Consider the following 17705-nt stretch of genomic DNA (forward strand, 5'->3'; position numbering starts at 1 on the left):
GGTCGCTTGGGGCTTTAAAGAATCATTAGATATTTCTGGTGCTGCTGTGGAGGAGAGGGTAGGAGACAAATGAGGAAGGGGAGCCTTTTCAGCAGCAAGAGGGAGCATGGCACTAAGAGAGTTCACAAGGAGGACCAAGCTCAGGGCGGGATAACAACATGCAACTGTGTAGAGTCCAGTAAAGCCCACAGCCAGGGCTACTGAACTATCAGGGTAGCAAACTTGTATGATGCAAGGAGATTTCCTAAAGGATGTTTTATGATTATCTAAACCTTGGGATGGAGTGTAAGGGGATGGAGTCCTAACAAGTTAAAGATGTTTAGGATTGGATTGAAAGTAAAAAGGTAAAATATTCTATTCCCCAGCAAGTGCATCCTTTGTTTTTATTTTCTGGATTTTTCCTTCACTAAGCAATAGAAAACAATTGAACTAATATGAAGGAAGCCCCTGCTTCAGGTGACTCTGTCTTAGGAAGGAATATGGTATTTAGAAAAGGGATCCTAGTCATGTTCTTTGGGTTGATGCTGACATTTAACACCTCTGCCTTGAGTGAGCTCCTGAAGTTGGGAACCTAATGGCAGTTGAGCTTGGTTCAAGAAGGGTCATCATCTAATTAAACTTATAAGCTTTTGCACAGCAAAGGAAATCATAAACAAAATGAAAAGACAGCGTTATGGACTGGGAGAAAATATTTGCAAATGATGCAACTGACAAGGGCTTAATTTCCAGAATATAAAAACAGCTCGTACAACTCAGTATCAAAAAACAAACAACCCAATTGAAAAATGGACAGAAGACCTAAAGACACATTTCTCCATAGACATACAGATGGCCAACAGGCACATGAAAAGATGCTCAATATTGCTAATTATCAGAGAAATGAAAATCCACACTATAATGGGGTATCACCTCACACCAGTTAGAATTGCCATCATTCAAAAGTCCACAAATGATAAATGTTGGAGAGGGTGTGGAGAAAAGGGAACCCTTCTACATTGTTGGTGGGTGCAGTCACTATTGGGAAAACAGTATGAAGGTTCCTTGAAAACTAAAAATAGACTTACCATATGATCCAGCAATACAATCCTTGGGCATATATCTAGAGAAAACTCCACCTGGAAAAGATACATGCACCCCAATGTTCATAGCAGCACTGTAGACAATAGCCAAAACATGGAAGCAACCTAAATGTCCACTGACAGAGGAATGAATTAAGAAGTTATCTGGATAAAAAAGAATGACATAATGCCATTTGCTGCAACATAGATGGACCTAGAGATTATCATACTAAGTGAAGAAAGTCAGACAGAGAAAGACAAGTATCATATGATACCACTTATACGTGGAATCTAAAAAAAAAAAATGACACAAATGAAGTTATTTACAAAACAAAGAGAATCACAGACATAGAAAACAAACTTATGGTTACTAGGGGGGAAAGAAGGGAAGGAGGGATAAATTGGGAGTTTGGGATTGGCAGATACAGACTACTATGTACAGAATAGATAAACAGGGTCCTACTATATAGCACAGGGAACTATATTCAATGGCTTGTTGCAATCTATAATGAAAAAGAATATGAAAAAGGAAATATAGATATAGATTAGATATAGATATAGATATAGATATAGATATAGATATAACTATGCTGTACACCAGAAACTAATACAGCATTGTAAATCAACTGCTCTTCAATAAAAAGAAGAAGGGTCATCAACGTTGGACGCACTGCAGCTACTCCCATTCCTAGGGAGGACGCTGGAGCTGGGGGTGGAGAGCTGTGGGATTAGTGGAGATGGGTCCTCGGAGGCATTATTGCTTTTTTTGACTGGTGTCTTCCAAGGTGTAGGCCTTTGCTTCAAGATCATGGGTGTCTTAGATACTCAGTTGGCTCAAGTGAGTCAATTTAAGAGGTATAATAGAAAATGCTCCCATTCCCTCTGGGTAACTCAGTAACCAGGGGAATGACTCTAAGTCTGAAGGTCTCTCAAACAATCACTGACATGCCCAGATTAGTCTGGGAGCAGAAGACAAAGGTAAGGAAAAAGCACCAGATCTATAAGAAAATCTAAGATTCTAATTGTAAGGTAATAATCTAATCTTATTCAAATTCTTTCTTAAAACAGAAGGGTAATGATTGAAGATTGATTGCCTATGCAGTATAAGATTTTATCTTAAACCCAAGATTTGTAATTGCTAGTACGCAAGTTGTCATGTCAGGAAATTTCAGTATTCCAGTCTTGGGAAGAGTGGTTGTCTCTTCCCAGGGTTAATCTTTTCCACTTCAAGACTGCAATTCTGTGCACAGTTCCCGGGCGTTTGGATACAATGGTAGTTTTGTAATCTTATCCCACTTGGTCACACTGGCCCTACAGTGGACCCGACAAAACACTGAATAGACTTAAGTAAAGTTCTGCTGACTGCACAGTTAAGGAATGATTAATAGCAAAACAGCCAGATCCGCCCAGTGATTGCACCAGAGCTCATCTTCTTAGTTTCTCACATTTTTTATTAAAACGGTAGATGGATTTTTCTGCTTTCACAGCTTCTTCAGTGTAAGTTGGTGCATTTCTTTCCTGGCATCAGCAGCAGCCTGTGGTTGTCAAGTTGAATTCCTGTTACTCTGTGTTTGTGTGAGTGTGTGCACATGCATGTGTGTGCTCATGCATGGGCTATGGTGCTGAAGTTATGGACTTGAGTGCTAGGAAACTCTGGTTTTATTTTTGCTCTCTGCGCTCACAATCCAGATGACTTAGTGAAAACCACAGCCTCTTTGACCTTTTAAATTTTGCAACGACGTTTCTTTTCATTCCTCAAAGGTCTGTGAGAGTGTTTCGTCATTGTTGCTGGGTCAGCCTCGGAGGCACTGTATGATGTAGTGATTAGGGTCACTGGTGCTGGATGCAAACGAATCGGTGAGTGTAGAGAAATTGCTTCTCCATAGTGTTCTCTCACTTGCTTGAATATGGCTGTTGTGAGCTTCAAATGACAACGTGTCTGTACCAGAAAACCAGCATCTTCCAGCAAGATGACAACTTGTCTCTGACAATTATGACTCCTAATGCTCTTTCAGCACAAGATTATACACGTGGTAATACATCTGACATTAATCTCTAATCACTACCTTTCTGGTTCAAGAGAGAATTCAGAAGAGCTCAGTTAAATACTTTAAAGGTAGGGTTTAAAGTATATGTATATGGTTCTGGTCCCTTCTTTTTCTGCCTTCTTCCCCTAAAATTCTTGGGGTCCACAGTGGGCCTCAGTGACTGACATTGGAGGCTTTCACACGAACCCTGCATTTGTTGCGTGAATAGATAAAATTCATTAATATTGCCACTGTATTATCAGTCAACGATAAAGCCTTGATGACCCATCTTATCTCCAAGACATATTCCAAATGTCCATTTATTCAGTCTTTGTTTTGGACCAATTATGGAGATTTTTATTTAAAAATATTCTCTGCCATTGTAACCAGCCTCTGTTTTCTGGGACACGCCCTCTCAAAAGCCTGCATTGATGTTTTGAGGAATTATGTTCTCCTCAATTTGCCACAAAATAAGAAAAATGTACATCATAATTTTCTATTATTCCTTTTTCTAAAATGTAGCAAATTTTTTTTGCACTTTGGACAAAGAGGCATTGCTAAGCTTCTTTTTCTTGTAATCATGGAAAGCAGTAAAAACCTGACAGGGAGTAAGTGTGATTTGTTTTCTCAACAGTGGCTGTTATTCAGAGTTACGGACATTTCATCATTATCACTGCATTTGTAATATGGCGCTTAACGGTTGGTGTTCAGTTAACAAAGGAAAATACCAGGTGTGAATAAAGTCAGTAAAAAGAAGATGTTCACTATGGGGAAGCTAATTATCTAACAAAAATGTCTAATAGGATTTCTTGGAGTTCTCAATGCAAGGACCATTTTGAAGTTGATACTGGGAAAAGAGACTACATTATGAGAGACAAAATAAGCAAACGCTTTATCTGATCATTCTTTGATGTTTAGGTTATTTGTATTCTGCCAGATTCTTAAAATGATTTAAGGTATCTTACAAAGATCCATATATGGTAGCAAGATAAAATAAATTGAAAATGAGAATGAAGAATGAAGTGAAGGAAAAGTAAAGATAGGAAATTCAGTGGTGCCTGGAGTTACCTTATTACAAAAAATAAGCTGTGAAATCTTATGCCTTTGCCAGGCAAGGTCCCCAAAATTGCCTTAAGCCTTCCTGTTGGCCAGGGTTAAAGGGAACATGATCTACGGTGCAGTTCACAGTATTAGTAATACAATGAGACATTCCTTCCATGGATATTTATAGAGAAGGCGTTTTGAAATCTAGTTAATGACATTGTCAACAACAAGATAAACACAATTTTAAAAATTATGACAAAACACATATAACATAAAATTTACTATTTTAACTATTTTAAAGTGTAACATTAAGTGGCATTAAATACATTCATATCGTTGTGCAACTCTCACAACTATCTAGTCCAGAATCTTTTGTAAAATGAAAACCCCAGACCCACTGGGTAGTCCTCTGGCAACCACCAATCTCCTGTCTGTCTTAACAACCTTCTTATAGTAAATATGATAAGCACTTTTATAACCCTGTGTATTATAATGCCGCAGATAAAACAGGCAGCATACTGTTTTCATATTTATATTCAAGTCTTTTATAATTTTGACTGTCTAGGAAAATGGACTTGACAGAAGTGCAGGTGGACAGAAGTGCAGGTGGATAGCCTCCCTCACCTCTGAAAACACTAGGAGGAATACCTGGGAGAATTGTTCTACCTAAGTGATTGGGTTGGATGAATTCTATAGAGGGACATTCACCAGGGTACTAAGGGGGTTGGTTAGTTTGGAGAAAAAGAAAGACTTGTATCGAGTTTGTTGAAGAATGGCTTACTGCCAAGAATTACCTAACCATCCTTGCATTTATTACAATCCTGAGGGTCAGCTGAATTCCTACTGTTGGTGAGGCTAAGCTAATGTGAGGGAGAGAGGGAAGCCACATCGGTTGCCCTGAAGGAAAAAGAAGTAAAAATTTGGAAAATGAAATAAGTATGATTCAGCCATTGAGCTAAATTCCAGACGAGCAAGGTTTTGGAGAAGGGAGGTGGGATAGATGGGATTAGTAACCTTTAAAACCATTGTGGGACTCAATGTGTAGGTTTGGTTCTTTAATTTTTGCTTCTAATAATTAGCCAAGAAGAAAGCCTGGTTGATTTTGTCTTGCTCCAGTATTTACTCTGAGTTTTGAATAATAAATAAAAGTGGGCATTTGAGAGTAAAGAAGCAGCATGAGCCAAGATATGGAGACACTGCACTTTAGGTTACACAGAATCATCTTTGATTCTTTCTCTCTCTTTTTTTTTTCAGCCACACATCCAGTCATTTGATAAGTTTTGCTTGATTGATATCTTCAGTGTTTTTCTTATACATGATCTCTCTTTCTGTCATGGTGTCATGACTCTAATTCAAGATCTTGGCATCTTTTGCCTGAATGACTACTGTAGCTTTCTATCTGGTCTTCCACTTTTCAAGCTCTTGACCATTTAATTCTTTTTTCAGACTGTTGCTGGAATAAATGTCCTAAAAGACTGTTTAAGCCACTCCACTCATAGCACTTTTCTGTTCATAAGCCTGCAATATAAGGAGTATATGTCATTAAAAACAAACAAAAAGAAGTATATGATAATGATGCAATCAAAATTAGCTGAGAAAGAAGGCTTATTCAAAAAGTTGAGCTTGCCATGGGTTGTTTGCTTAGGGAAAAAAACGCTACTTAAATCCTCATTATATGTCATAGTAAACTGTGGATGTATTAATGAAATAATAAAAGCACTTGAAGAAGGTAAAGGTGAATATTTTTCTGATTGAAGATTAGGTAAGAGACTTTCTAATAGGAGAAAAAAATGATTTGACAACATAAGAATTTAAATTCTCTAGCTCAAAAATATAAATGAAAAGATATGCATGAAATCGGTCAAAATGCATAATGAATATGAGAGACTCCTGCCTTTTTATCCTCTAGTCCCAGCCACACTTACCTTGTGGCAGTTACTAGAAGTAGTCAGACTCCTCCTTTGCACGTGTTGTTCCCTCTGCATGGAATGCTCTTCCTGCACATTCCCACATGACTGGTGCTTCCTCATTCTTTATTTCTTGGGTCAAGTCTTCTTAGAAAGGTCTTCCCTGCTAACCTGCTATAAAGTAGCTAGCCCTCACTATCTTACTCTTTATGGCTTACACACTGTCACGTTACTTGTTTTGTGTTCTTCATAGCTGCTATCACTAATGGAAATCATCTTAATTGTTAGTGTTCTAATCTGTCCTCTAGAATGCAAGCCACATGAATGTATGGATTTCATGTCCTGTTCAGTGGCAACTAGACTTCTTTTTGAAACATGATAGGTACTTAGTAAGTGTTTGTTGAATGCACGAGTTAATGCATATATGTGTGTGTGTGTGTGTGTGTGTGTGGATAAAAAGATTAGAAGGCTACATAAGAAAATACAGTAATGGGATTATTTCTAGGTGGAATTTTGTAGATGACTAAATTTTTCTCTTTTTTAAACTTTTTTGTCTTTCCCAAACTTTCTGAAATGAGTGTGCATTACTTTGTCAGAATTATAACTAAGTAGTATTTAATAGAAGCCGTATTTTATTAAACAATAGCATCTATAGTGTCAGATCATTAATCTCAATTAGTGTTGACAAAAGATGATCAACTATGCAGATTATAAAGAAAAAATTTCCTAGAAACAAGAGTGTCAGCTTGCTTCCTCTTAAAGTATTCACACATTTAACACATCCAGTTAGCATAATGGAATAATGAAGAAATTGAGCCAAAAAGCACCATCCAAATTGGATCTTCTTTTAAGATTCTAAAATAAAACTCTTCAAATAAGGAGAAAAATAATTTTAAAAAATCAAGTTCCACTGCCTAGTTTCAAAAAATGTTTGCCAGGGGTTTAGTCTCCTTAAATCTTCCAGACGTTATAAGGGGCAGTTGAGGAAAAGGCCTGGATATAAAATAGTTTGAAAAATATCACCATGAAACTATCTGCACTGCCATCTGTAGAGACATCATGACTCTGGAAAGGTCTGTCGTATATTAACCTTGTTTAAATGGAGCAGTTCAACATGGGGAAAAAAGCATCAGTCATTTCCCCCCAGAATGCACATTTGTTTTTGAGCATGACTAAGACTTGGTCAGGTTTTTTATATTAAGTGATGATACTTTAAATGACCTCAAATGGTCAAATTGTTAGGAGCAAAAGTGAAACAAGATGAAGCAACCTTGTGTTTCATTTACTCATGAAATCTTTATTCATGATATGAATCAGACACTGTTGAGTATTGGGGATGTGGTGGTGAATAAGACATATGATACTTATCCTCATGGAGCTTACCTTCTAGTGGAGGGAACACAAATAAACAAGCCAAATAGGTGCCAATTGTGATATATTCTGGAGAAGAAATATTTCCATAAATAATAAAAGGGTAAGAAGCAATAGGTAGATAGAGAGAGAGGGAAGACTTCTTCAAGGACATGACATTTAGGCTGAGACCTAAAAGGAAGAGAAGGAGCTAGCTACTTTTAGAGCCAAAAAGGTGTCCATTCCCAATGCAGAAATATCTAGGAAATGTCAGAATCCTGTATGATTAAACAAAATGAGCAGTGGAATCCTGAGATGAAGTTGGAAAAGTAGACAGAGGCCAGGTCACATAGGATACTGTAGTATTTAATTTTAAATACCACAGGAAGCCACTAAAGCATTTTAATCAGGGGGGTGACAGGATTTAACATACGATAGGAAGCCAATAAACTATTTTAATGGGGAAATGGCAGATCCAGTTTTAAATGATCATTCTTGTCACTACAAGGAGATTGAATTTTAAGGGGACAGAAGTAAAAGCAGGAGGCTGAATCAGGAGGCGACTGTAGTCATTCAGAAGAAAGGCTAGGGTTGGACCCTAGGGTTAGCAGTGGAGACAGAGAGAAGTGGTCTGATCCAGGATATAGTATATTCACTTGGAATGCTGTGGGACTGGATGCAGGAATTTAGAAAAAAGTCAGATTGAGTCCCAACTCTGGCTTGACCATCCAGCGGCAAAGCATAGGATGGGGAAATTGGCAGAGGAACAGAGCTTTTTGTGAGAGTGGTGGGGAATTAAGTGTTCTAATTTTGGTACTTTAAAATCGAGATAGCTTAAAAAATATTCAAGTGAAAATACTGATTAAGCAGTGAAGATTCCAATTCAGTTGGTCAAACACCAGCGAGATCTTACTGTATAGCACAGGGGACTATTTTCAATATCTTGTAGTAACCTATAATAAAAAAGAATATGAAAAAGAATATATATATGTATAATTGAATCACTACACTGTACACCAGAAACTAACATAATACTATAACTCAATTCTACTTCAGTTTAACAAAAGTCAAACAAAATATTGCGTTTTCAGTAATATTTTGTCACAGACACTTAACCCTCCACCCATGTTCTCTTGGATCCCTTTACCTTTCTTGAGTACCCTGGCTCTAGCATACTTTCTCTCCCATCAGCCAGCACCTGGATCCATTTGTTGGATGGCTGCCCTAAGGCTGCTGGACCCTGCTTTGTCTGCCTGGATGGAGAGTAGGAAGTGCTTTCAGGGGTCACTTGGGGGAAACCTTAACTAATAATTAAACAGTGTGGGAATATAAATATTCCATCTCCATTTCTTTAAGTTGGGAAATTCGTCCATATGCATCCCCTGGAGGAACTCCTCCAGATCCCCCCCAGTAGCCAGAACTCATTGCAGGACTTCTCCTTGATATGGTATCCTTGCTTGGCTTCCTGTGCTTTCTTATCCTGCTTTTCCACTCTTCTATCAGTTTTCCTTGAGAAATTCCCTAATAAAACACTTAACACTTTATCATCATCTCATGGTCTCCCTCTGGGGAACACAACTTAAAACGTGTGTGTGTGTATATATTTTTTTTAACCAAACATCAACCTGGTCTATCATTGTCCAGCTCCATTATGAAATAAAAACCACAGAGCTCAAACACTGTCTTAATCATTTATGACATATTCAAAGTGGTTTTCTTTGCTTTATTTAGTTTCCATTAAATGAAAAAATATATTTAAGTGCATATGAAAAATTGATTATATTCATCACATACCTCAAAAACATTTTCTAATTTTTTCCTAAAATGGAGCAAATTAAGGAAAGCAGAAGTGGAAGAATAACTATAGTATTTTATTTTATTTTATTTTTATTAAAAATTAAAAAAATTTTTTCTTTATTTACTTTTTTTAAATGGAGGTACGGAGATTGAACCCAGGACCTTGTGCATACTAAGCACGCACTCTACCACTGAGCTGTACCCTCCCCCCATAACTGTAGTATTTTACTAGTAAACATTTCTGCAGTTATGTGTACCTCTAGTTTACTTGGTTGAATTTCACATATTTGTTATTGCTTTAGATTTGGGCTTTGTTTAAACATATAATTCATTTCTTGCATTTCAACTTATTTAGAAGCTGAGTTCTGACATTTTCTAAGCCATTCTTGATTCTGTTAAAGACAGCAGGTGCCATGCCAACAGGAAAGGCCGCCTTGGCTCTATTGATGATGTCATCGTCACTGTGGTTAGTCTTAAAATCTTGCCATCAACTCTCCTTCTAATCAGTCACTGAGTCCCATTCTTTACATAATGACAACATCTCTGCCATATTTATCTTAATTGTCTCTTCCTACTGGCTCCACCCTATTTCCAGCGAATACCTCTTGGTCAGGCTTTCACAGTAGCCTTCTAATTGATTCTCCTTCATTCAGTCATTTCTCCTTCCCATCTAACCTATACTGGAGGTAGGAAGGGGGCTGAATATTCTTCCTGAAGCTCAGTACCCAGACCTTCACAAACTCTGCATTGGCAGCAGAGTCACTTTCCACACCAGTCAAAGCCCTGGATCAACTTATGTATTGGCTGAGGTGTTGGACCAGATGCCCTCTAAGTTTCCTTATGTATTAGTTTCCTATCCCTGCTATAACAAATTACCACAAACGTGGTGACTTAAAACAACATAACTTTGTTTTCCTATAGTTCTGGAGGTGAGAAGTTTAAAATGAGTCTCATTGGGCTAAAATCAAGGTGCTGGCAGGGCAGCGTTCCTTCTGAAGTTTCCAGGGCGGTATCTCTTTTCTTGACTTTTCTAGGTTTTAGAGGCCACTTGCATTCCTTGAACTGTGGCCCATTTCTGTATCTTCAAAGCCAGAATGTCAGACTGAGTCCTCTTGCTACCGTCTCTTTGGTTCTCCTTCTGCTTCCCCCAGGCTGACCCATATGATGACCTCAGATAATCTCTCTTGCCCTTTCCTCCTGGTTAAGTTAATGGGAGGATCCACCAGGAGATGGAAGAGTGAGCTTTGAGTCTTTATTTTTCTGGCTTCCTTCCTGATGATGTCTGTAGGCTGGGTGTCACCCCTCTTCCAAATGCCATACTCTTGTGAGGTGGCCATCTCCATGCACCTTTCCTCTCTGGGTTCTGGTAACCACTCTATTCTCATGTCCCTTCAAGCCTAGGATGCTAACGGTTCCTGGTTTCAACTGAATGTGAACAACGTGTCCTGGGTTTGCTGGGACTTTCTGGGTTTTAGCACTGAAAGTCCGAATCCCGGGGAAACCCTTGGTTCCAGCCACGCTGAGATAGTTGGCCACCCTACTTTTAGCAGGCAGTAAATCCTACCCATACCTTTGAAAATGATTTTTTTCCATTATATTCTTTACTTCTCAGTTTGTGTGTCATGAGTTTCCTGTTGGGACTCTGACAAAGCCATGTTATTTTTTCCTTTTTTTTTTTTTTTTGATAAATCCATGTTTAACATATAACGTATTTAGAATTTATCCTTAACTTATGTACTTTCAAAAGATTACTCTGGCTGTTATATGGACAACCAAATGAAGGCAGTATCGGGGTAGATGTGGGGAGACAGAAGGTTGTCAGTAAAGTGTGGTCATGGCTAAACTAAGGCAATGGGAGTGAAGAGGGAGAGAAGCAGGGAGAACTGAGAAATACAAGTGAGGCATGTGTAACAGGATATGGCAGTTAATTGGATGTGAGTGAACAGGGATAGAGAAGAGACAAGGATGACATACAGCCTGTTGCTGAGACGCTTGGGTGGCCTGTAGTGCCACTCACTGAGACAAGAAGCCCTAGAGAAGGGTTAACTTTTGGTTGAGAAGACTGTGAGTGTAAAGTTTCACCCTCTGTAGCTTTTATTTTCAAGTTATTAAACAGGCTTCTGTTACAGATTAGGTTCAGTAAAAACCTTATGAATTTGTTAATGTCCTGAGTGTGTATCTGATAGAAAGTGACCATAGTTGTCAGTAGTGCTGTCAAGTTCAGCAAAACCTGGTCTTTTGGGAAACGCTTTCATCACTTTGTGAATTTCTGGAGGTCTGTCTAGCAGATTAGCCTGTACTTTTATGAGGGTAAAAGTGAAAGACCAAGGTTGCACGGGGCCCTCCCTTTGAGATCAGAAGGCTTTAGACAGAATCTTAGAAGGAAGGAAGATTCCGGGAGAGAATGAATCTGACTGCTGTGATGAAATTCGCCCTTCAGCAGTCTGGCTAAGCAGGCAGTGAATAGAAACTTTTGACTTGGTGTGTGACCCACGAGCATATGTAACAAATGACTTTGTGTATCTTGGGAATGTTTACAACACTTGAATATCTGTGTGTGACGTTTAAATATGAGTAACACTTGGGTAAATCTCAGAGTTAGCCGGAGTCAATAAATGCTTTAATCAGTATACCATGGCATTTATAACTAGTATCAGAGTTCCTCCTAAATCGCTAGGTGGTTATGTCCCGTAACACACCACTTCCGTGCTTTTCTTCACGTGCTCCCAGCTGCTGCAGATCCCTTCATCTGGAAGCAATTTCTTTTTACTCTGCGATTTCATAGTATTCAACTTGTATATTCCTTATGGTCTTGCCTTTTGTGATGGGGGCAGTCTGTATGCATGCCATTTCTCCTAGATGATGTAACAACTGTCAGACTCAGAGCCCATGAGATTCCTGATGAGTCTCTGGGAGCCTGTCTCTGGGTGGCTCATCAATTCCCATTGGCTGTAATGAAAGTTCTCTCTGTGGCTGCTAGTGTCTGATCTCCATTGCACAACTGGAAGTCTTGCTTCTCTTGCTCTACTGTTAACCCAGCTACTCCTAATAAGCCTATTGATTGTAAGGAAGGCCATTACACTCTTTCAGCCTTTTTTAGCTCTCTTTGGATGCCTGGAATGTAAGACTTGTACCCTTGAGCCAGCATGGGAAGGTAATCTCCAGGCACCCCACAGTATCTTACCTCCAGTACTTCTTTCTAAGTCTGGTATCCCATGTCCCACAAATGATTTCCAGATAAGGATCTTATGTTCTCTTTTTTCCCATTTTTAAAATTGTGATAAAATACACATAATGTAAAATAGATCATCTTAACCATTTTGAGTGTACAGTGATATTAAATATATTCACATTCAATCATCTTGACCATTCACCTCCAGAACTCTTTTCATCATGCAAAACTGAAACACTTCACCTGTTAAAGAATAACTACCTATTCCCCCTCTCCCACCAGACTCTGGCAACCACCATTCTACTTTCTGTGTCTATGTATTTGACTACTCTAAATACCTCATATAAATTCAATCATACAGATTTGTCTTCTTACGACTGGCTTATTTCACTTAGCATGATGTCCTCAAAGTTTATCCACATTGTAGCATGTGTTAGAATTTCCTTCCTTTTTAAGGCTAAATAATATTCCATTGTATGTTTATACCACATTTTGTTTATCCATTCATCCATCAGTGGACACGGGTTACTTCTATGTTTCAGCTATTGAGAATAATGCTGCTATGAACATGGTGCATCTTTACAGTTTCTTTTAATTTAGGTTTGCTTCTTTTTTATCCATGGCAATTCCTGAGAGGCTGGATTTATTTTATTTTGGTCTCTGTCAATAAGACCCTGAGAAGAGGATTTGTGTGTAAGTGATTGATTGAGGAAGTGCCCCCAGGGGACTTAATAAGGCATCAGGGGAAGTAGAACTGGGATTTTAGGAAGTCCCACAGAAGGTAGCATCAGCTTGATCCCACAGGAGAACTTTGGAATGTAGATTATGCTTTGGGGCTTTTACCCAAAGCAAGAGAGCTGAGTTTCATACTCCTATACTCTTCAATCATCCCATTTGCAGATGTAAACTCCCAGGCACTTCTGGCTTTCTGTGTGGCTGGGCAAAGTGGCTCAGGGAATTTCTCCAAATTAACGTTGCAAGTGTGGGCCATTGGAAGCAAAGGCACACCAGAGCTGGCAAAGGGGCACACAGAAAGAGTAGATGGGTCCGGGAGGATTGGGAGAGAGCACCAGCAACGTCCACTTGAGCTTCTTACTGGGAGTTTACATTCCAGCATCCTGGGCCCAAACCATCACTTACAATACCCTTTCCATGCCTTTCCTAGGATGCCCATCGAGAATTCACGAAAATGTGACTCCTAGTTACCTTCTCTGGTATGTCAGCATTTCTGAGAGGGATGCTTCAGTGAACATCACTACGTAAGCTGTCTGAGAGCAGAACTTACATGTTTTCAGTTCTGAGACTCCAACCTCTTGGAGAAGGCTTTGTAAATAACAGTGCACACTGAATTCAAATGAATTTCTGCTTTTCCAGATATAAGATCAATATATTGAATAACACATGAGGGAAACCCCAAACAAAAGCAGAATTAGAACAAAGAAATTAACCCACATGTGATTATTGGATTGAAGGTCAGTTTCATCAGTTATATTTCTTGCTTTGAAACCAAGCATTAAGGAAAACAACTTTCTTGGGGACTGTAGGCACATTCTGCTTCACATCGTGAGATCTCCTTGAGCAAATGATCTAGTTGTACTTGGGACTTTTCTTGGTATCCAAAACTCAGAAACCTCAGATCTCATTTTCTAAAGCACTCCTTAGATGTCCATTATTATCTTTGCAGGCCTCCCAACTCCCACTGAAATTAGGTTTGAAGGTTGTTCACAAAGTTATAAGACTGATTTTCCTCTTACCAGCTGTGAAAGGAAAACGTTTTAGGACAATATGGTAGACAAGGGACATTATAGATGTTATTTTATAAACTCATATATATATAACCTTGATTGTATGAGTACACATTTATACCAGTGCTCAGGTTCCAGGGACTTCCTGTTGCTGGCAATGCTGCATGGAGAGGAAGATATTATTAAAATCCACAAATCCATCTCTCCCACCGTGAACATAACTTTTAATTTGACAGTCGTAAAAGTCATCAACTATAACCATAACCACCACTTTAAAGATAGAGGAAGTGAGGCAGAGAAAGTTAATGGTATTTCACTGAAGTTATGTTAATACAGTGATAGATCCTGCCATTAACTACAACTTACTCATTTTCACTCAAAAATAAATTTCTTTTGTGGGACATGATGATTATTGATTAGGAATATGGTTAACTTTCCTCAAAAATGGATCTCCTTTCTAGCCTCCATTCTTTCTATTTGCCATATAAATTTTAGCTAATTCAAATAAGTTTTGAAACTCAGAGGTGAGATTGCGCCTTATGCTATTGGAGCTTAAGGATCTTTGACTCTTGCAGTTCAGGATATTGAGAGAGAACTGCACTGAGTGAAGTTTAAATCAGATTCAGAGTCAACCATTAAGTGATTTTGATGTGCTTTGATCTCGGCCAGGTGCTTTCTGAAGTATTATTCAACCTAATCCGTACAACACTCTTATGAGAAGAGGTTATTGATCCCAGTTTTACAATTGAAGGTGACAGTTGATCTTGATAACAGATATAGTATATAATCATTTTATCATAGTATCCAACACCATCATTCTCCTAAGTCCCATGATCATCTGAAAGTTTTCATTTAAGAACCACGTAACTGATGTACATTGATACTTTGTCAAAATGGGTAAACGAGGTTTAAAAAAGTGATGACATGATATTAAAAACAGTCCTTAAATATTATGAACATTACAAGCAGTATCTATAGGATTGGGGAGTTTCTAGACATATATTTTGAAGAACAAGGGAAGGTAAGAGGAAGCAGAGATTGTGGGAAAAGATAACAGACTGTGGAAGGGCATCCTAGTTAGCTTGTGCCAATGTAACTGAAGTCACCAGTGGAACGTAGGAACAGTGTAATTGTCATACTAAACAAGCACAGTGCATGGCATATAATAAAAATCAACTCTATTTTAGAGTCCTAGTGTATCCTATGAAGACAGTTCTCTCTTTCTCACCGAGTGAACAACCTAGCAGGACCCATCACTTTTCTAGTTATTCTTTAGTAATAACATAATCCTAAGGTCAGTTGAAGACATAAAACACAGTTCAATAATTAAAATATCTAGTCCACTGTCATACTAAAAACCTCATTCATCAATCTTGGAAGTATTAAAATGTCATACTTCAATCTTGATTTAAAGTTGAGACTTTTCTCCCTCCCCAACTGGGTTATCTTTAAGGGAGAAAAACTGTAGTTGAAGAAGAGAAAAATGATGAGTTTCTTTCTCTCTTTCTCCGTCTAGCACATATACTCCTCTACTATTAGGCTAACCTTAGTTTCTGAGCACTGAGGACTGGACCACAAGGAGAGACATGAGATAAGAGGAGCAGTAAAGTTCTTATTAAATGGCACTGTCCTGGTGATGTAGCATCAGTGTCACATGATATGGGCCTCATGTTGACTCTTACTCTCATGAGCACCTTCGTAGGTTCTTAGGTGACTCATCTTCCCATATTGCAAGGAATTTCTCCCCTGTAATTCCCACGAGGAGGGCAGATGCATGGCTCATACCTTACTTCCTTGATACTAGGCATCTGGCAATAACTGATCTTCTATGAGCCAAATTTCAATAAAGATAACCACATTAAGTATTTTGGGCAGTAATGGGTTTAATATAGGGAATTATTGCTTTAAAATTTGTTGCAAGCACTGAGAGAGAAGATTCCAGGCTGGACGTTAGGAATGGCCATCGGAAAAATATAGAACTGACTCACCAGGAGAGCTACTACCTCTGATATCACTGCAGGAGCTATGGCAGAATTAAGAACCAGCAGCTGCCATTGATCACTGCAAATGTCTTTGGAAACACAGGGAGCTAGAACATGGACATCGTAGCTTTGATTCATGGGTCACCATGACATCAATGCTGCTGCTTCAACCACCTCCACAACTAGTCTTCAATGAGGGAACTGAAGAATGGACACTGTTGCAGAGAAAACTCATAGTCTTTTGACCATGCTCACTAGCTGAACAGCCAAATAAGGTATAGGAAAACACATTCTCCTTTATTCCTGCCTTCCAAATCTCAAACAAGTGTTTCTAATTGTCAGAAAAAAATTTTATATAGAGAAATATAGCTATAAGAGAGTCTGGGAGGTGATTTTAGCTTTCCAATTTTTCTAACATATATGTGTGTGTGTAAATTATTTTTCCACAATTTTATTAGATATCATTAACAAATAAAATTGTGTATATTTATGGTGTACAGTGTGATGTTTTGATATGCATATACATTGTGAAATGACCACAATCAAGCTAATTAACATATCCATCACCTCACATAATTACCCTTTTTTAATGTAAAGAGAACAGTTTTACCTCCCTCCCTCACTTTCAGTATTTTTGGTATTATATTTTACCTCTTCATGTTTATCCTTTAACTGTTTATTGTAATTATAGCTGCTTTTATAATTCTTTGTCTTTCAATCTTCATGCTACCTTAGTTGCTGATCCTCAGTCCTTACTGTAGTTTGCCTTTCCAAGTAATTTTTCCTTTCCTCTAGATTCTTACTTCTTTTCTGCCTCGCAAAGACCTTTTAACATTTCTTTTAGGGTAGGTTTAGCATGGATGAACTCTTTTAGTTTTTGCTTGTCTGGAAAATTCTTATCTCTCCTTAGATTCTAAATGATAATCTTGCTGAGTTGAGTATCCTAAGATGCAAGGTTTTCCCTTTGGGCACTTTGAATACATTATGCCACTCCCTTCTTGCCTGCAAATTTTCTGCAGAAAAATCAGCTGATAGTTTTGTGAGGATTCCCTTGTATATGACTGTTTTTCTCTTGCTGCCTTTAGAATTCTCTCTTTATCTTTAACTTGTGTAATTTTAATTATATGTCTTGGTGTGAGTCTGTTTAGATTTATCTTACTTGGGAATCCCTGTGTTTCTGTACCTGGATATCTGTTTCCTTCTTCAGATTTGGGAATTTTTTTTGCTGTAATCTTCTCAAATATATTTTTGATCCCCTTCTCTCCCTCTTCTCTTCTGGGAGTCCTATGATACAAATATTAATATGCTTAATGTTATTCTAGAGAGCTCTTAAACTGTTTTTATTTTTAAAAATTTTTCTTTTTGCTGTTCTGATTAGGTGATTTCTTTGGTGAAGTATCTGTTCAAATCTTTTGGTGGAAGAGCTGAATTTCACATGGATGCAGGTCACATCTTTCCTCAGGGTGTACTTGCACCTCTCACCTTGGTAGGGGGTGAGGCTAGAGATGGAGTGGCTAGATCTAGAACTGGGTGTGAGGCAGGACTTCCCCTCTGTCACAGTCACCCCCTGTTGGGGGCTGGGTCTGATCCTAAGTTGCTGGAGCAAAAGCCCTGAGCTTCAGG

At 38.4% G+C, this 17705-nt stretch overlaps 1 protein-coding gene across 1 annotated transcript in view; it reads left to right on the forward strand.

Moving 5' to 3' along the window:
- The first annotated feature begins 2006 nt into the window (after positions 1-2006).
- The window catches only part of PLPPR1 (phospholipid phosphatase related 1), a 353659-nt gene continuing 337960 nt past the window's right edge, over positions 2007-17705 (forward strand). Inside the window, exons 1-2 of the mRNA XM_064490361.1 lie at positions 2007-2036; positions 2820-2915. The gene's annotated coding sequence lies outside the window, so the exon portion shown is untranslated. The remainder of the gene's footprint in view (positions 2037-2819; positions 2916-17705) is intronic.

This window comes from Camelus dromedarius, chromosome 10 (genome assembly GCF_036321535.1).
Source record: "Camelus dromedarius isolate mCamDro1 chromosome 10, mCamDro1.pat, whole genome shotgun sequence".
Lineage (NCBI taxonomy): Eukaryota > Metazoa > Chordata > Mammalia > Artiodactyla > Camelidae > Camelus > Camelus dromedarius.